We start from the raw sequence: 6532 nt of genomic DNA, 5'->3' as shown, positions 1-6532 counted from the left end.
GGTTTTTCACCCACGTGACCAAGTCATGTGAGGCTGCCATTTTGGACATCACGGCTCGAATCAGTTTGAATGCGAGGAAGGCGACAAACGAAAAACATAAAAGAAAAAGGAGTGAGATGCAGAAAACACCTTCACTATCCAGCGACGTAGGGCATTTACAGGGCGAGCAGAGGGAGAGGTATTTGCAAAAATTGAGGTTAGCAGGCTTAGAGAACGACGTTTACCTGCTTCCACCAGGATTGTTCACTGACGTACGGAAGTACACAAAGCCCTCATCTTTACCTGACTTCGGCCCACCTGATCTGTATACCTATGTCGTTAAAAACCTATCGCCATACACAGGTATTGATCTGAAAGCGTATAAGAGTTTGGATACCTACAAATATTTTGTGTCAGGCTGGGTAACATGCCTACATCAGCGGGTCGTCCCTGGAGCCGGTGGTCGCCATCTTATTACAGCTAAGGTTTGTTCACATTTTCATTTACTTTCGGTCCTCAGGATAAACAAAATGTTATTAAATGTCATTGAAATAACTTCTTAGTCTGTTGAGACATGGCCCGTTATAAACTTGCTGTTACCAGGCAATGACCAAGAACTGTATTATTAGGGTCGGTGTCTGTGTTGTAGCAGTGTACTAGCAGCTAGCTGTTAGCACTAGCTAATGTCAACAACATCATAGATAGTATGTAACTGTAGCAATGTTTACGTTCAGTCATTTGGATGACTGTTAAAACCTTTCAGTCTCAAGTTTTTCCTTTACTGTATTTACTAGTTTACTGTAATTATGATCCGGCAGCTATTTACACCAGATCCAGTGTAAATAGCTGCCGGAGCACGCTCCGGCTTGCTCCCCCTCAAATTAAGCAGCGCGCTCCGGCTTGCTCCCGGAGCACTCCGGGAGCAAGCTGGAGCGCGCTGCTTAATTTGAGGGGGAGCAAGCCAGAGCGCGCTCCGGAACCTCGGCCGGAGCACTCCGGGAGCAAGCTGGAGCGCGCTGCTTAATTTGAGGGGGAGCAAGCCAGAGCGCGCTCCGGAACCTCGGCCGGAGCACTCCGGGAGCAAGCTGGAGCGCGCTGCTTAATTTGAGGGGGAGCAAGCCAGAGCACGCTCCGGAACCTCGGCCGGAGCACTCCGGGAGCAAGCCGGAGCGCGCTGCTTAATTTGAGGGGGAGCAAGCCGGAGCGCGCTCCAGAACCTCGGCTGGAGCACTCTGGGAGCAAGCCGGAGCGCGCTGCTTAATTTGAGGGGGAGCAAGCCGGAGCGCGCTCCGGAACCTCGGCCGGAGCACTCCAGGAGCAAGCCGGAGCGCGCTGCTTAATTTGAGGGGGAGCAAGCCGGAGCGCGCTGCTTAATTTGAGGGGGAGCAAGCCGGAACGCGCTCCGGAACCTCGGCCGGAGCACTCCGGGAGCAAGCCGGAGCGCGCTGCTTAATTTGAGGGGGAGCAAGCCGGAGCGCGCTCCGGCAGCTATTTACACTGGATCCGGTGTAAATAGCTGCCGGATCATAATTACAGTAAACTAGTAAATACAGTAAAGGAAAAACTTGAGACTGAAAGGTTTTAACAGTCATCCAAATGACTGAACGTAAACATTGCTACAGTAACATACCAGCTATGATGTTGACATTAGCTAGCTTGACCTTCAAAATGGCGGACACCGGGGCGTCACGTGACCCTGTGACGTCAGGTGAAAAATCTCAATAGCCTTCTGGCTTGTCCACATGATCTTTAGCAAACTGCAGACGAGCAGCAATGTTCTTTTTATAGAGAAGTGGCTTTCTCCTTGCAACCCTGCCATGCACACCATTGTTGTTCAGTGTTCTCCTGATGGTGGACTCATGAACATTAACATTAGCCACTGTGAGAGAGGCCTTCAGTTGCTTAGAAATTACCCTGGGGTCCTTTGTGACCTCGCTGACTATTACACGCCTTGCTCTTGGAGTGATCTTTGTTGGTCGACCATTCCTGGGGAGGGTAACAATGGTCTTGAATTTCCTCCATTTGTACACAATCTGTCTGACTATGGATTGGTGGAGTCCAAACTCTTGAGAGATAGTTTTGTAGCCTTTTCCAGCCTGATGAGCATCAACAACGCTTTTTCTGAGGTCCTCAGAAATCTCCCTTGTTCTTGCCATGATACACTTCCACAAACATGTGTTGTGAAGATCAGACTTTGATAGATCCCTGTTCTTCAAATAAAATAGGGTGCCCACTCACACCTGATTGTCATCCCATTGATTGAAAACACCTGACTCTAATTTCACCTTCAAATTAACTGCTAAACCTAGAGGTTCACATACTTTTGCCACTCACAGATATGTAATATTGGATAATTTTCCTCAATAAATAAATGACCAAGTATAATATTTTTGTCTCATTTGTATAACTGGGTTCTCTTTATCTACTTTTAGGACTTGTGTGAAAATCTGATGATGTTTTAGGTCATATTTATGCAGAAATATAGAAAATTCTAAAGGGTTCACAAACTTTCAAGCACCACTGTATGCAGAATCTTTATTTTTCAATAAATTTCTGAGTGGATAGTATCTCCATCCTTGACTCTTTTATGCTGCATAAATGGGAATTTAAAAAAATATATTTTTGAGATTTAAAATCAACCGCAAAGTTGGCATTCGAGCTGCCCCACTGAGCCAGCAGCCCTGAGTGCGTGATGTCACAGCGGGAACCTGTTTTAAGGCCGAGGCCTTTTACAGCTATAGACCAAAGTCATATAAATAAAAAATTTATGGTGAAAGTAAGAAATACCGTCACCGACTTGCTCAACTAAGTCTGATTTGATTTCACTGATTGTGGGTTGACTCTCATTAAAACAGGATGGGTGTTATAACTTATGCAACATACATGTACATGCATGCATTTTCACTGATAAAACGTAAAAGGCTAATTAAATAATCAGATGAACTGAGACGATCACATTCTGAAGCAAATTAAATAATCTTATACCGGTAACTTAAACACAAAATGCAAGTTACATGTATTAATCTAAATGCAGGTAAACAACGTTTTGTTGTTTTATATCCAAATGAGAGTCGGCGCTTACCTGTCTGTGTTCTCGCTTCTTGAAGGACGATCTTGTGGCCGATTGTTTTGAAACAATCTGACTTTCAGTTGTTCGTTCAGTTCTCCGTTTATTCGCTTCTTCCACGTAAGGGCGAGATGGCAGCAATATCCAGTGAAGAAATATCCACTCAGTCTCCATTTTCTCTATACTGAGTACTCCGCCATTACTGCTCAGCTCAGGCAATTACTAAAACCCGGGACAGGACGGAACATCACCGGTTTTAGCAGCAACCGCGGGGAGATCCCTGCCTGAGCGATATGTCCCGTCCCGTTCTGTCCCGTGTTTTACCAACAACCCTCAGCTCACACTCTGGGAGAACTGGTGCAACTGAACTTACTTTCCTTTTAAAAAATAAATAAAATAAATGCTTTCCTTTTCTTGTAGTTTTATTTAATTGTTGGTACTGCACCCTCTTTCAATACAGGCTTATAGCCAACGTTCCTCAACAGATCAGAGGTCTCGTACGAGTCTTCAGTAAAATGTGCAGAGCAGAGGAGAGACCACTTCGTAGGCGCCCAATGTGCCCGTGAACTTCTTGCAAAACGCGTCCAAATCTTTGCAGCTTGAATATTCTTGGGCCATGAATGCAGCATAAATCCACCTTCTGTTGTGTTGCTGCACCCACCAGCAGCACATCTATGTGGCATGGCGATAAATTATCTCAAAATGGAGGATCGGAGTTGCAGTCAGCTCTGTGTTTTAGTTTAGCGGAAATGGCGATGAGACTGGTAGGCTTCCTGCTGTGACGTCACGGACGTCAAGGTCATTCACTCAGACCACTACCTATATAAATCACTTTAATCGTAAAAATTACTATATTAGATTTATTGTTAACACTTAAAACTATTCCTGTGCCATTCTTGAGGTCTCAAGGCATTTATAAATGAAAGTGAGGCCGTGGTTCTGCATATATGCTTTAAGCAGATGCTCTTATCCAGAGCAACATACATCATACCCAGAGCAGCCACCTTACTCAAGGACACTTCAGCCATTCCAGGGAATCGAGCCAGTGGCCTTTTCGTCCTAAAGCTGCTTCTCTAACCATTAGTCCATGGCTTCCCAAGATAATGCAACGCATACAATAAATACAATACAATAAATGAATAATAAAAAGATGTATGTGTTTCTCATAAGTGTTGCCATCCCTACTCTTGGAATCTCAGCATCACCTGAATGTGCCTTTCAAATGAAACAATTGATCAGTCAATCAATAAGTGAGCGAGTAAGCATATCATCCCAGCATTCTTAGCACATTCTGTCTGGCTATCTATAATTTTGCCTGTGAATCCTGATAAAATCATTCCTCTGTAGTTTCACCATGTTTAGGAAGCAGATACTTAAATATCACCAAAGTAATTAATTGAAGAATCCAAAAGTAACAATCATGTTTAATGATGATTAATAACTCTGACTGTTCTGCCACTACGCAGCAACATACACAGCAAACCGCAATGCCCTGTGTGTTCTAACACCTTTCTTCATTGACATTATCAGCAATTTGTGCTACAGTAGCACTTCTGTGGGATCACACTAGACAAAGTAGCCTTTGCTCACCACACACACATCAATGAGTCTTCGACACCCATGACCCTGTCATTGGGTCACCGGTTGTCCTTCCTTGGACCGCTTTTGGTAGGTACTAATCACTGCATATCAGGAACACCCCAGAAGACCTGTCGTCTTGGAGATGCTCAGACCCAGTCATCTCCACCCATCCATTTTGGCATATGGACGTGACGTGGCACTACACTACAGTGACGTGGCCACTCTGACAGCTTCAGCCATCAAAGTCTCTAGAAAACATTACAGTAGTGGTTTCCCATTGCCTTCTACTGGATTATTATAGAGGTTTTCACTATTCACACTCACACCATTCACACCTATAGACAATTTAGAGCCACCAATTAGCCTAACCTGCATGTCTTTGGACTGTGGGGGAAACCGGAGCACCGGGAGGAAACCCACACAGACACAGGGACAGGAAGAATATGCAGACTCCACACAGAAAGGCCCCCGTCAACTGCTGGGCTCAAACCCAGAACCTTCTTGCTGTGAGGCGACAGTGCTAACCACTTACACCACCGTGCTGCCTGGCCCAGTCGTCTAGCCATCACAATTTGGCCCTTGTCAAAGTCACTCAGATCCTTACATTTGCCCATTTTTCCTGCTTCCAATACATCAACTTTGAAACCTGACTGTTCACTTGCTGCCTAATATATCCCCATAGTCAGTCAGTATATTTGCTGTTTGATTTTCAAGGTGAAAATTAGTGTACTCCTGCAACTCTGAAATGTAACAGTAGAAGGAAACTGAAATTACATGAAGTTAGTTGTACTACCGTATAAAGCACAATCTTCTAAACGAGACCTTTTTCTCTAATCATATGTTTTATTATTCAGTCCCTACACCAATCACAAACCAAGTTTGACATAAAAACAACACATCCATCCATTATTCATAACCGCTTATCCTGTGCAGGGTCACAGGCAAGCTGGAGCCTATCCCAGCTGACTATGGGCGAGAGGCAGGGTACACCCTGGACAAGTCTCCAGGTCATCACAGGGCTGACACATAGAGATAAACAACCATTCACACTCATGGTCAATTTAGATCCACTAATTAGCCTAACCTGCATGTCTTTGGGGGAAACTGGAGCACCCGGAGGAAACCCACGCAGACACGGGAAGAACATGCAAACTCCACACAGAAAGGCCCCCGTCAGCCACTGGGCTCGAACCCAGGACCTTCTTGCTGTGAGGTGACAGTGCTACACACTACACCACCCATGTATTTGAAATGTAGGCATTTTTATTGACTGTCATAGGTAACATAGGTATCAAGGACATGAAAAATAGGCATAGACCTCTGAGTGTTAAAGGTTGAGTTCTCAAAATATCTCATCTCATCTCATTATCTCTAGCCGCTTTATCCTGTTTTACAGGGTCGCAGGCAAGCTGGAGCCTATCCCAGCTGACTACGGGCGAAAGGCGGGGTACACCCTGGACAAGTCACCAGGTCATCACAGGGCTGACACAATGACACAGACAACCATTCACACTCACGGTCAATTTAGACCCACTAATTAGCCTAACCTGCATGTCTCTGGGGGAAACTGGAGCACCCAGAGGAACCCCACACAGACACGGGAAGAACATGCAAACTCCACACAGAAAGGCCCCCGTCAGCCGCTGGGCTCGAACCCAAGACCTTCTTGCTGTGAGGCGACAGTGCTAACCATTACACCACCCATGTATTTGAAATGTAGGCATTTTTATTGACTGTCATAGGTAACATAGGTATCAAGGACATGAAAAATAGGCATAGACCTCTGAGTGTTAAAGGCTGAGTTCTCAAAACCCATGCAGACACGGGAAGAACATGCAAACTCCACACAGAAAGGCCCCCGTCAGCCGGTGGGCTCGAACCCAGGACCTTCTTGCTGTGAAGTGA

Source organism: Neoarius graeffei, chromosome 5 (genome assembly GCF_027579695.1).
Source record: "Neoarius graeffei isolate fNeoGra1 chromosome 5, fNeoGra1.pri, whole genome shotgun sequence".
NCBI classification, from domain to species: Eukaryota; Metazoa; Chordata; class Actinopteri; order Siluriformes; family Ariidae; genus Neoarius; species Neoarius graeffei.
Note: the sequence above shows the minus strand (reverse complement) of the source record.